The following is a 13520-nucleotide window of genomic DNA, read 5'->3' as shown; positions in this document are numbered from 1 at the left end:
GCCCGAGCTTTGGGGGCCCCAGAGCTGTGAAGCTCACACCCCCAACAGGATTTCGCCCAGCCCAGCCCTCCCCACTTTTAAAACAACACTTGACACTGTGTGTTTGGCAGAGGCCTTTTCTGGTTTAGCCACTCTTGGCCCCAGTGCAGCAGGCCCTGGCCTCTCATCAGTGATGGCACAGCAGCCTGGGAAGCCGCCTGGCCAAACTGTAAGGTGGATGGAAAGCTATCGCCAGCCAGAGCTACAGAGCATAGACATGGGCTACCAGAACAAGGAGTAAAGTAGGCAGTGCAGTCTAATGGCTAGAGCAGGGGCCTTGGAGGCAGGATTCCTGGGTTCCATTCCCAGCTCCACCACCGCACGCTGCGTGACCTTGGGCGAGTCATTTCTTGGGGTCTCTCTTTACCCATCTGTGAAATGGAAACAACCGTACCTACCACACAGGGGTGTTGTGCGCCTTGGGGCCCAATCCTGCCCCTGTGCTTATGCCGAGGAGAACCTTGCTCTGCAAGCGGCCCTGCTGGCTAATGTCAGGAAAGTACTTGAAAGCCCTCAGATGATAGGCGATATAGAGAGGGATGTGCTGGCGTAAGCGATACGGCGTGAGCTCCAGGAGCTGCACAGACACGATTCCCTTTCCCAGGGGCAGGACATGTTCATCCGATTGTAAGCTCTTTGGGGCAGGGGCTGTCTTTTTTTCCGTGTTTGTACAGCACTGAGTGCAATGAAGCCCTGGTCCACAACTAGAGCGCCTAGGCATGCCACTAAAACAAATAACCAGCAATAACAATCTGCCCTGGTTTTTAGGTCTGGGCTGCAGGAACTGATTGCACCCATAAAAAATCCACAGACGTGACAGTGAGGGCCCAGCAGTATTTCCGAACAGGCCCAGAATGCACCACAGTCCTCAGCAATGCAAAGGGCCAGGTGAGTTGCAGTTGGGGGCATGCCGGGGTGGGAGGGGTGCTGTATTCGTTTGTACACCTCTCTGTGTCAGGCAGAGCGGCCGTGGGCGGCTGATAGCCCCAAGGTGGGCTCACATCATGGGAACCTTACCACGGGGCTGCAAGGCAGACAGTGCGGATCTACCAGGGCATGCCTGCAGGACGATCTCCCCTGCACACACATAGCGGTGACCCTGTTACTGACCTGCTGGATATGTCAGGGCTGGGGTAATATGCAACAAGTGATTCTTCACAGGCAGCCTGAGCCGTAGGTTAAAACCCAGGCACCTGACGCTGCTTTCAGGACCTGTGTTCCCCCATGGCCAGCACAGGCAGGAGGGAGCTCCCCTCTCCTTCCCCTAGTGAGGGGCGAAACTAGCTCGGGGCTTGCTGAGAAGTGTAGTCCCCCGAGCAGCCAGGGTCATAGTCTGGGATCTTGACAAAGCCTGCTGGAAAATGGGACTGGGTTTATAACGGGCTCCTTTCAGAGCTGGTGCTCGGCCTTGGCATAAGCAGACTAAGCAATTGCCTAGGGCCCCAAGCAGCTCAAGGGGGGGTCCCCCATTCACTTGTTTAGTATGTGTTGCCCCCCCTAATTACTCCTGCTTAGGGCCCCCAATGGGCTAGCACCACCTCTGGCTCCTTTTGCCACAGAACAAGGAGAGACTTGGAGGAAGCTTCTGGGACTTCTCCTAGAAGAAGGGGGAAAGTCCCCCTTTTGGGGGGCTGCTCTTTACTGTGGTGTAACTGGGGTGGCCCTTTCCATTGGTTCGCCTTGCCACAGTGACCCTTTCCGCTTCCAGTGCGGAAGGCAGTTCCTTGCTGGAGGCACAGCTGGATCACGCTCATCCCGCAGCGGTGGTTCCTGTCCCGCGGGGCTGGGGCTGGCTCCCGCTCCGGGCATTGTGACCTGGCACGTGGGGTCATGTTGGAGGGGTGGCCCGGCCGAGCTCACGCGGCATTCTGTGACCCCGTGCACCAGCTCCTAATGCCCGGAGCGGGGAGCCTCTGCCTCTGCAGGGTGGGCTCTCTCTCCACTCCCACCCCAGGGCCTGCCCTCTGCACTGGGCTGGGATTAGGGATGTGGTCCCATGGCGGAGGGTGGTGCTGGGGTATTGGAGCCTGCTCAGCAGCTTCATATAGTGCACCCAGTGAATCAGGAGGCCCCCTGCACAGTCCTGACTGGGGATGCATTTCAGTCCAAGGAGTCTGTATAACCAGGACAGCAAACCAGAAATTGTAAACCAGCTGGGACCATCTGGCGACTAGGGGGATCTCTCGGGTCTGGAGCACAGTGTGTCTGTTTCAGCCAGAGCTTTGTCTGCCTGCCATAGAGCTGACTCTGTGCCCTACAAGCCCCATCACGTCTTCTCCACCCAGGAGCAATTGCTTGGTGCTTCTGCAGAAGTGAGGGGACTGAGTGCTCCATAGGGCTGCCTCGCTGACTCTCCCTCATCTGTCGGGCTCATTCCCGTCCATGGAATCAGTAATTACAGCCCAAGGCCTCTGCAGTCTTGCACAGCAGCTTATTCGCCACTTCCCCTTGTATCCAATTAGTCAAGTAAGGCATTTTGCATGCGGTAATGCTACACATTTAAATTCCTAAGCGCATCTGTAACTTACATTTAAAAGGGACAGTGATTTTGATTTTGATTTAGCTGGGGCTTGGTCCTGCTTTGAGCAGGGGGTTGGACTAGATGAACCTCCTAAGGTCCCTTCCAACCCAGAGGTTCTAGGATTCTAGGATTTTTCTGTATGTTAAACAAATACCAATTATTCCAAACTGGCTGACTGAGCATGCACATTAGTGTCCGAGATTATAGCCACTGCTGGTGTTGAGGTTGAGACGCAGTGACTGGTTAACAGCTCCTTTTTCTAATGCACATGGTGACTCAGACGATCTCTAGAATGGCTGGACAGCGTGGGGAATCTGGAGTAGAGCCGGTCAGAAAACCATTGGCGGAATCGTTTTCGGTGGGAGAACACTGTTCTCTCAAAGTCAAAACACTTTGGTTCAGAAAAAAACCGGGACCAAAGCTTCAACAATGTCCCATTCTGACATTTTCAGATCGCAGCATTCTGATCTTTTGTTTTGAAATTATTTTTCGTTTCAAATGGTTTTGGTTTTATATTATATTGTAATCTAAAATGTAAAAAGTCACTTGAAACATCATTTCAATAAACCCCAAACTTTTCTTTTTTTTTTTGCCATTTTCTTTCATGGAGAACTTTGCAATGTGCGGATTTTGTTCTTAAGTGGGACAAAGGCAAATCTCGAAAGCTTTTGCTCAATGGAATTTCTGTCTTCGGAACAGTTCTAATCAGTGGTCCAAATTTGAGAGTATTTGAGTTAACAGTTCCTGAGATACAGCCTCCTCTCCTCCCCAAAAAATCACTTGATAGCAACATTTTACAGTTCTTATAATGTTTTGTGCACACCTGGGGCTCAACTATAAATCTAATCCTCCCCAAACTGAAGTCACCTGCTGAGAATTGATCTCTGCTAATGCCCAGCACCCTTTGCCCCTTCAGGGAAGCAATATTTAAAAGTTAGCCAGTGTAAAAGTTGGATCTACAATGTGGTTTGAGCCAAGTTGACAAATCAGTGAAAGTCGTTTGTGTATGTGCAGCAAGTCTGGGGCTCTACTGAAAGCTAGAGGGCTTGCAGGCAGCCTGCTATATAAGAGTAAGGTGATGGCTGAGGGTGTTATGTGGTGACCCTTGATCGGCCACAGCAGTACTTGTGTGCTGTGAGATTAACTCCCAGCCCTTGGTGGCGCTCCAAGAATGTGTGCTCTGTGCAATTGGCAGATATGCCTTTGGAGAGTTTTGCTTCTGGTTCAAGAGCAGTTATTTCAAAGTGTTCTAAAATCCACATGCACACTCAGCTGGGTTTGAAAATGGCTATGCCATATCAGGGCCAGGGATAGAGTTAGTGATCTAAGTGTGGGGTCATTGTCCTCTAGTTCCTCAGATAACCCCCCCCCCCCCCCCAGGAGCTGCTTTTAATAGACACATTACTCTAAAACTCACATGCACAAGGCGATTGTTTTGAAAAGTGGTATGCTGCAAAATGGTGTGGGGTAAAGTAAATGGTGAAAATTTGAGATCATTTGGTCAAGGGGTTGCTGAAATATAGCCCCAGCCCCCCCAATATAACATTTTCAGCTTCTAATAGCGTTTTTTGGTGCAGATCTAAGGAAAAATCTAAGACTCTGCCCCTCATTAAATGCATAGCATGGAGTGGCCTTGAGCTCACCTCATATTTGTACTTCCCGGTTTTCATAGGTTTAAGTATAGGTGCACATTCTGGAAGGGGATTAGGCAGCGCTGGGCAACCTTCATTACGTATTAACAAAGTTTTTGAGCAGTTATTAAAGATCTATGGCACAACCTCAGAGAAGGAATGTTTTACACCTAGTACTGAGCCAGCCGGTCACTCTCCTTAGACTGCTTCCTCACTCCCAACATAGCAGATATGTCAGGCAAAGCATGTCTGCAGTTCTGCCCCGCGGCCCTCACCGCTGTCCATTGGGACTTCCCGAGAGCATCAAAGGAGCCCACCAAGGCGCACCACTGCGGCTGGGCTGGGGGACCTGCGATGAAGCAAGTAGTTCAGCGTTAGGTGCAGAAGGTGGAGACGTTATCCTCCCGCGTAGTGAGGGGGGACAGAAGGGTAGCACAGAGGATGGCTCCTGCTCAGGGAAGCTCAGCAGCACACAAGCACCGTTCCCCATTTCCTCCCGTGGATGTTTTCCCTCCACACACTATCACCAGCTCTCTTGGAGTACGGGTGAGTGAAAGCCAAAAGAACTAGGTTCTATTCCCCGCCCTTCCACTGCCTCAGTTTCCCATCAGTACAGTGGGGTCAGGAGAGCTGACTCACACCTTTGAAGATCCTTAGCTGAAAGGTGCTGTGTAAGCATTGCACGGGCTTCTGGGGAGCTTCCAGGCAGAGTTCAAGGTGCTGACTTTAATCTGTAACGACTGAAATGGTTTGGGTCCTGGTAAGCTGAGAATCCATCTCTCCCCACCTATGCTGCAGCGGCAGCCGACAGAGGCCTTGGAGCTGCAGTTCCTGGAATTAAATTAGAGGGATCCGTTAGCAGAGTGTCCCCCTGGAGGCCCCTCTAAAATCGACTCCCCTCCTTGCTATACCGCAGATGAGTTTGTGAAGCTTGTGGGGGAGGAGTGGGCTTACAAGTGGTCAGGCAGGTTTGCCTGTGTTGGTGTATTTCTGTAGGGGAGCTTGTTAATTAGAGGACTGTGCAAGTGAACATGGTTCTGTGGTTGAGATGCCTGGAGCCGTGGCCCGGTGTCCAACAAATGGAGCTAGATACTGGCGATCTAGAGTAGCAAAGCATTACGGAGGAGGAGGATGAAGATTGGGAGTACAGGGAGCAGCCTCCTCAGTGGGATTCTCTGGCCCGTTACAATGAGTTTTCAGGAGACATGCACTCAGCTCTCTCTGTCACAGCTGCCACTGGGGGCGATGGACACAGGCCCCGGCTGCGTGACAGCAGCCAGGAAGTAAAGCTGTCTCTAACCAGCATGCTGGCGTGTCTCTGCTTTGCTTCCCCTTGGCTGCAGGGGGGAGCACCAGGTGTGTAGCACACAAGCAGGTATCCTTCCCACGAGCAAAAGGTTTTGATTTTCAACTTCCCAGCTTTCATCTCTCTGGTGAAGGCTTTCCTGCTGCACCTCTGCTGCTCCAGGTACACTGCCCAGCAGCTGCCAGTGGAATCATCTTCCCAACAAAGCTGCCTCCTTGTGTCCGAGTACAGGAAGCACAGGGATCTGAGCTGAGATGGATGCTGGAAGCAGGGCTAATTGCAGCCCTGAGCTTGGCAACAGCCTTTTTGCACTCATGTCGCCTTGTGGCCTTGTTGCTGTCCCCTGGCCCGGAGCCTCTCCTGGGAGCTATGTCTGGGTTAGACAGCATCCCTCTGATTCCAGGAGGGGGAAAGATAGACAGTGAAATCTGCAGGTGTTCTCAATATTCTAAGGTTTCAGAGTAGCAGCCGTGTTAGTCTGTATTCGCAAAAAGAAAAGGAGGACTTGTGGCACCTTAGAGACTAACCAATTTATTTGAGCATGAGCTTTCGTGAGCTACAGCTCACTTCATCGGATGCATACCGTGGAAACTGCAGCAGTCTTTATATACACACAGAGATCATGAAACAATACCTCCTCCCACCCCACTGTCCTGCTGGTAATAGCTTATCTAAAGTGATCATCAAGTTGGGCCATTTCCAGCACAAATCCAGGTTTTCTCACCCTCTACCCCCCCCCCACAAACTCACTCTCCTGCTGGTAATAGCCCATCCAAAGTCTCTGTGTGTATATAAAGTCTGCTGCAGTTTCCATGGTATGCATTCGATGAAGTGAGCTGTAGCTCACGAAAGCTCATGCTCAAATAAATTGGTTAGTCTCTAAGGTGCCACAAGTCCTCCTTTTCTTTTTTCAATATTCCAAGGCTTTCCCCAACGTGTCCCGAACCCCAGCTTTCTCCTAGGGGCTGCTCCCACCCACAGGCTTTCCCATCACAGCAAAACATCAGCCACTTCCCTGTCGGTCACCACACCGCCCCAAGGCCACAAAAGCTGCGCTGGTCATTCCTCTGTCAGCAGTTGTCCTTTGCCTCCCTACAGAGCCAAGCCCAGCCTCAGAAGCAGCGTTTTCTTCCCTCCCCAGAGTCTGCCATGTGGTGGTCGGTTTATTGCTCCCACCCGGGTCAGAGTTTCAGTAACAGGCTGTGGGGGGGCCATGACAAGCACCGAGCAGGAATAAATCCAGCCAGTGGAGCAGTTGGAATGTGAGGAGGGAGAACCAAGGGATAGAGGGGCCTGGAGAATAATCCTCTCTCTTTCCTTTCCTCCCCTCACTCCCTTGGCCTGTCCGAGACTCTCTCCAGGTACACGGCCCCTCACAGATTCACAGCAGCCGCAGACGCCTACAGTGATAACACGGACCTTTCGGTGGACAAGTTCCCACTCGCTGGAGAAGGAGAGGAAGCAGAAGAACCTCTGTCCCAGAAGGATCAGCAATGGGTCCCTGCAGCGCCATGCAGAGGGAGGACAGGCAGGCCACCGGCTGTACTGCAGGAGGCCAGGTAAAAACCCTGGCTGGAGTGAAACACTCAGCAGAGCTCCTCTCCTGGGCCTGGCACAAGGGGCCTGATGCCCAGTCACACAAAGGCTCCTTTGCCCCATCCCTGCAGGGGGCCTCGCTGCTGGTGTGGAGCTGCTGTGAGAGCTCTGCCCCAGCCCTGCTCCCAGGCCCCAGTGGAGAGGGCAGGTTGGAGGTAGGCCGGGCAGGGGAATGGGAGGCTGGGAGTGGAGACTGGCTGGCTGGAATGTGCTGTGCTCGGGCTAGTCTTTTCTTCCTAACACCCACTCAAGGCCATGGGAGGCAGAGCATATGCTGGAGCTGCTCTAACTTACTCCCGGAGGTGGGGAGTCCACCACCTGCCCCAGACCATGGAAAGACCAAAAGGTGCCTTGAAACTGGCTTTGCCAAGCTCTCCCCTTCCTGCCACAAGGGGAGGGGCAGAAGAACTGAAAATCAGGGCCAAGGGGTGCAATGTCTGATCCTCTAGGGTTTTTCTGGCTCAACTAGGCCTTTAGCACTGATATAGCTGCTACATTATGAGTCAGGGGCAGGGAGAATCATACAGCAGCAGCAGATAGCGTGAAGGAAGTTGAAGTTGGGAAATCAGAGAAGAGGCAGAGGCTAAGCCAAGTTTGGCCAACACGTAGCAGGGAGTTTATTGAGCCAAGAGTGTGAGGCACCCCCAAATGGCCAGGATATAAGAGCTGAGCTGTAACAGTGATCGTATTTGTGCTGAGAGTGGGTGTAACGGAAATTCATACTTCAGGGGCTCAGCTGGGTGCTGCTGCTGGGGTGAGGCAGGAAAGTTCTCTCCCAGGGACAGCATTGCATAACTGGCCAGGTGCATTACGGGCTTTTCACGGGCGAGATGTAGGACGCCAAAGCAGACAGAATATTGATCGGAGCTGATATTGCACATTTCAGAAAGGCTGGTGGTTCCTCTAAATGAGATTCCATACCAGTAGCTGATGGTTTGAAACATTCCCAGCAGTAAAATGAAGCCCCTGAATTGACTGAGACTGATGAAAAGTGTTGGTAACAGATTACTAACACTCAGCCAGCTTACGTGGTGCATCGTGAATGGGTCCTGTTTCTCCTCACAGGGACAGGAAGCACTTTCCTGTTGGCTCTTCAAACAGGAACCATCTGGGAGACCCTTCAAATGGCGGTAAGAGGAAAATCCAGCCTGGACCCAGAGAGACAGTTCACAAGACTGTCTCTTTCTCAGTTGAGAACTTACCTTCCATATCAGGTGCGTTGGTGCAGAGCAGCACAGTGCTACATACCCTACAAAATAGTTTGGTACTAAACCAGCTCAGCCAATCCAGCACTGACTTGCACAGTGGCACTCACCCTCGGTGTCAGGCAACCTGCATTCAGATGATTTTGAACAAAACAGTTTCATGTCAGTGGATACACTACGTGAACCAAGTAGCCATGAAAATGCTCCCCAACCCCCAGGACTGTCTGGAAAGCACCTGTTCCCTACTTTCAGCCTGTGTTTCCTCTGCCCAGAATGCCAGGCCCTCGCCCAGGTCTGGAATGTATAATCACCCCTTACCCACAACCCCACAGCAGGTTCCAGAAAGAGGGCACACCTCAGACTGGCAATTGTAACGTTCTCTTTACTATCAACATCAAGAAGATTCTCCCATGGCGTAAAGCGCCCTAGTGTTGCTGACTTCCCCAGAACTCCGCCAGCTTATAGCAGCTGAGGGGCTGGCTCACACTGGCAACGTGAATGTACTCTCCTTAGAGCACCGAGCATGTTCCACCAACCACCCAGCATAACCCTCCTGTGCCCTCCCACAGATCTCCAGCCCTCCACCTCGCTGCACCTCCCCTGCCAGCGTCGGGACTCTCCCACAGTCCCCGTGTGATGATATGGTGGTCACTCCTGTGCAGCTCCGGTTGGCTGAGCATGGCCCAGCTGATGAGCCCTGCCTCACTTCCCTTCGCCTGGGTTATAAACGAGTCCAGACAGACCTATTACATCAAAGCCCACCCCCTTTTTCAAGGGTCTCAGTTATTAACAAGAGCCAAAAGCACAAGCAGGAGCTTACTCAGATACACCTGGGGACATTCATTGTCTCAGGTTCAGTCCAACCAGCAATCTCTGGCTCCTTCCTTCAGAAGACTCTGCATCCCCACACCCCTGAGCAGTGTTTCTGGAACCCTTCCAGGTGTCTTCTCTGGGTAGCTCCTTTTCAGGCCATCCTTAGGCAGGAGTCTCCACAGCTCTCCTCTTGGGAGCTGAGCGAGTTCTGGGTTAGCATTGCCCTGCTCTGCCCCTTCAGCAAGGCCCTGATCTCTTAAAGCTACAGGGATGGGATTTCCTTCCGGACACCCCTCAATCCCAGCACTGCTTCCTCTCCATCCGTATCCCCCATTAGGGCCTTCTGTAGTCTACTAGACTTCTCAGATCCTTAAGGGCTATGCCACCTGGTGCGGTGGGCTGACCACGAGGCATTATTGCCCTTAAAGAGAAGACTACCCTGTCACACGCCCCCGAAACAAACTCTTCAACCCAGCTCCCCATTCTGGTACACCGAAAGAATGTCAGGGTTTTATTCACCCAGCAGTGAGATGCAGCCACCTCTGGGGCTATGTAGGGCACTCATTTTGGACCACATTTCCAAACCTATGTATAGCCCTGGGGGAACAATGGGTGGAACTGTCAGGGGCCCCTGGCTCTTCCCACCTAGGACAGGCTGAAATGTTTGGCTGAGATTTACTGCTCCTGCTTCCTGGGTGTGCACTCCGTGCATAGCACACTGAGGCCCTGGCTTTGGTGGAGGCTTTTGGCACTACCTAATCCAAACAGCAAGTTAGGAAACTTCCCCAAGTCTCCTCACGATTCAATTGTGTTTTCATGAGAGAGTGCCTCTCCCATTGAAGTCTCTGGGGTTCTCTCTTCAGTGGCAGTCAACCAGAAACGCTTTTCACCCAGCAAGGAGAAGGAGGATGAAGAGGAGGATTTTGCTCCTCATGGAAGGCAGCCTCCAACTGCAGAGCCAAAACCCAGAGTAAGTAACTCTCTGGCAGCGCTGGACACAGAGGGAGGGGAGCTGTGTGAGAGGAGATGGGTTGTTTAAGGCGTACATTATGTCAGACAGAGCTGAAAAGGGGAGGCAGGGCCCGGCTAGCCATTTGATATCTACACCCTCAGCTGGCTAGTCTATTGTTCTCCCTTAACCAGCGTATCCGTCAGCTCCCTGTGGCAGGGTCAGGGGCTGTAGAACTGGACAGACGCTTGGCAAAAGTCCCAGGATATTCATTGCTCCCTGGTGGCAAGCGTTGCCTGGGGCATTAAGAAAGATCCTGCAGCTGTTAATACATTGCAGCAAGGTGCGGAGGAAGGTGCAATATGTCTGTTATCTGGGACAGCGCCAGAGCATGACCTAGTCCCAGAATAGGCAGGCTTTGCCAGCAGCAGATAAACAGCCAGCACAGAGCAGCCTGTAATGAAGGCATCACAGCGAGGCAAGAGGAAAGAGGTGGCAGGAGGGAAGGGGTTGCAGTTGCTGTGCTCAGGAGGAAGCGCTGTAGGGAAATGAACAGACTCACAATGAGCAGCTTGTGTCCTGAGGAGCCTCGGCTGTCTGGCAGAAAATTCCTCCCCTTGGACCTGATTTATTAACAGCTGGGGGGAGGGAGGGTGGTTCTTTCCCCGTCTCCTGCTTAGACTGTAAATATCAATTTGGCAGCAAAGAGCAAATCCCATTAATTCTGAAAGATTCTTGAAGGCATCAGCAGTTCCTGTCCCGTTACAAGACTGAAGGGACCTGTCTGCGATTCCTAGCATCCTAAGCTGGGACGCTGCAGAGATTCAGGTGAAAAGAATGGGGTAGGCCCCTTAGATCCCTGGGGGCCAAGGCAGGATTCTAATCAGGGAAACATACACAAAGAAATCCACAGCTAATCTCATTTCCCATTTCATCCAAATGAACCCCCCTCACAGGCATCCCATCACACTCGGCATTTCTTAGTAGATTGATAAAACAAGGCCCTAGATTTTTTTTTTATTTTTTGTGTATGTGTGGCAGTTATAAAGGTGGAGGGTGTATTACACTAGCTAAAACCAGTGTCAGCTTCTCACCCCACAGCTCCTCACCCCACAGCTCTGCCAGGACAGCTCAGCCCTGATGTGCAACAGCCTGTTCCCTGTGCCAGCCCTGGAATCAGGGACTGATAATTGTGCAGTGGTTCTCTGCCGCTTTGATGTGGCATCCGCTAGCAATAGAGATGAGACCACCAATCTTCTTCCTTTGTATGTCAGGCTGTGATGACAAGTTTCCTCTCTCTAACCAGCCTTCCTGCTGTTACATTCTCACTGGTGTTATGCTGCTCTGCATGTCTTATTACACATTAAACCTCATTGTACATATGCTTGCATGTAGTATTCAGGAGGTCAGGCCCCCGGGAAGGATGTATTGAAGGCTGAGTGTAGAGTTCAGACCGGTAATAGAAAATTGCCCACTAAGCCCCAACAACCATTAATTGGATCTGCTCTCATCTGAGCTCCCCTTACCCCATTCTAGAACTAATTAGCATTTTCCAGAGAGTGAAAAGTTAACTATGCCACAAATGGAAGGAGGCAGTGTGGGCCCCTGGGAGTCAGCAGCTCTGCCACTGGTTTGCTGTGAGACTTTGGGTAAGTCATGTCAACTACCTCAGTTTCCCCATCTGTAAAATGGGGATAACAATGCTCACCCTCCTTTGTAAAGTACTCTGAGATCTGCGACTGCAAAGCGATGTATGAGAGCTGGGTGTTATTTATGGAAAAGTGGGAGGATAGTTCATTTGTCTCCTGTGACACTGACTGGGAACGTAGCCATTCGTGGGTCCAGTCAGACAAAGCGTGTCAGCCCCGTGAAGCACAATCCCCCTCTCCTACACTTTAGAGTGTTTGCTGTGCCTACCTCCACTTTTCTGTAAGGTGACTGTAGCAGCAGGCTGAGAAAAGGGAAGCACAGGTAAGATGGGCAACTACTTGTTTGTGTGTCCCCGAAGTTAAAATAATGACTCTGTGTCATCAGGATGCGGGATCATGCATGTTTGGAGAGCCTCCTGGTGTGTCCACATGGGATAATCTGTCCTCGTGCCATGCTGCATCATGAGCCTCTATCACAGCATTATTTGTGCACATGCATCATCGTGATGCAGCAAGGTGACATAGTGAGACCCGTAGTAAATTCATACGCCTGTCATGTCCTCTAAGAGCAGCTTTCAAGCTGCAGGCAGACCCATCACAATGGACTAGGCTCTGAATGTCAGAGGAGAGGGGGCAACCCTAGGGCTCCTGGGAATAAAAAAATCCCTCCCATTAGAGAACATTAGACATGGATGAACTCCATCGTGGTGTTCTCTGGAGCTTGAAAGGCAAACACCAGCCAGGTACCCAGTGGCACTCCCCATCTGCTACAACATGCCTATTACTTATGATAACTTTGCTTTTCAGGTCTTCAAGACAGCTCTGGATACAACAATTCCTACGGTGGGGCTGACAGGACAGAAGAGTGCTCGATCTAAATACGGCTTCAAGCACATGGCTTACCTACCTACCACTACTGACATGCAGTTTAGGAGATACTGTCCTGCTAGATGATGCACGGATTAATAGGTGACACAGGAAGCTTGCACAGGTTCTTAAATACACGCCATGCTGCTCCAGTGAACGTGCTGCCATCTGGCTTATTTCAACCAGGGGAGAAGAGTCAGTCAGTAATAGGTAGGGTGGCTGTTTTGAAAGGATGTGCTGCCTGCAAGGCTGTTATTTATCACTTGAGAACTCCACCAAGAGCAAAGTCAGGACACTGTAGGCAAGATCATCATGGAGCGGCCGTTGGTGGCTGCAGTTCCCACCCTTCCAGTCAGGAGGCCCATGGTGAAGGCTGGGAGTAAGGTCTGCTGGTGATGTGTTCCTCATCTGATGACAGTAGAATTACTGGGGCAAGAGAGAAGGTCTCTATCACTGAGATGAATGATGACAAAGGTCAGAAATGGAAGGGATTGCTCCCACTGAGCCCACAAAGGCACTTCCCAAAAGTCTCTTACTCTGCTTCTGTACCATGGTCCCTGTTAACTTGCCAGTCCATAGACAAAAACACTACTGATCATTTCTCCCTGTCCCCCACCACAGGAATACAGTGGAGAGGCCCCTTGCCTGATAATGGTACAGAGCCAAGCCTGTGTTTTCCTGGAAAGATCCCATAGCCATTTCCAGAAGTAGCTTCTATATCTGTGCCCAGTTTGTGTGCAGAGCAGGCAGACAAACCCAACTGCCTGATTTGCAAGCCGAAACCCCATTTATGCATGAGAATTTAGGATTCTGTACATACAAGTCACAAGCACAAACTGAGAGAGTAGCTAGGGGCCATTTGCAGCAGATGGTCCTAAATACCACTCACTTTTACACTAGCTTTTATACGCAGGGCCTGCTTTTCACAAGTGTTGAGCATCTGC

The sequence above is a fragment of the Lepidochelys olivacea genome (genome assembly GCF_965140295.1).
Source record: "Lepidochelys olivacea isolate rLepOli2 genome assembly, chromosome: 6".
Taxonomy (NCBI): domain Eukaryota; kingdom Metazoa; phylum Chordata; order Testudines; family Cheloniidae; genus Lepidochelys; species Lepidochelys olivacea.
This window is presented reverse-complemented; position numbering follows the sequence as displayed.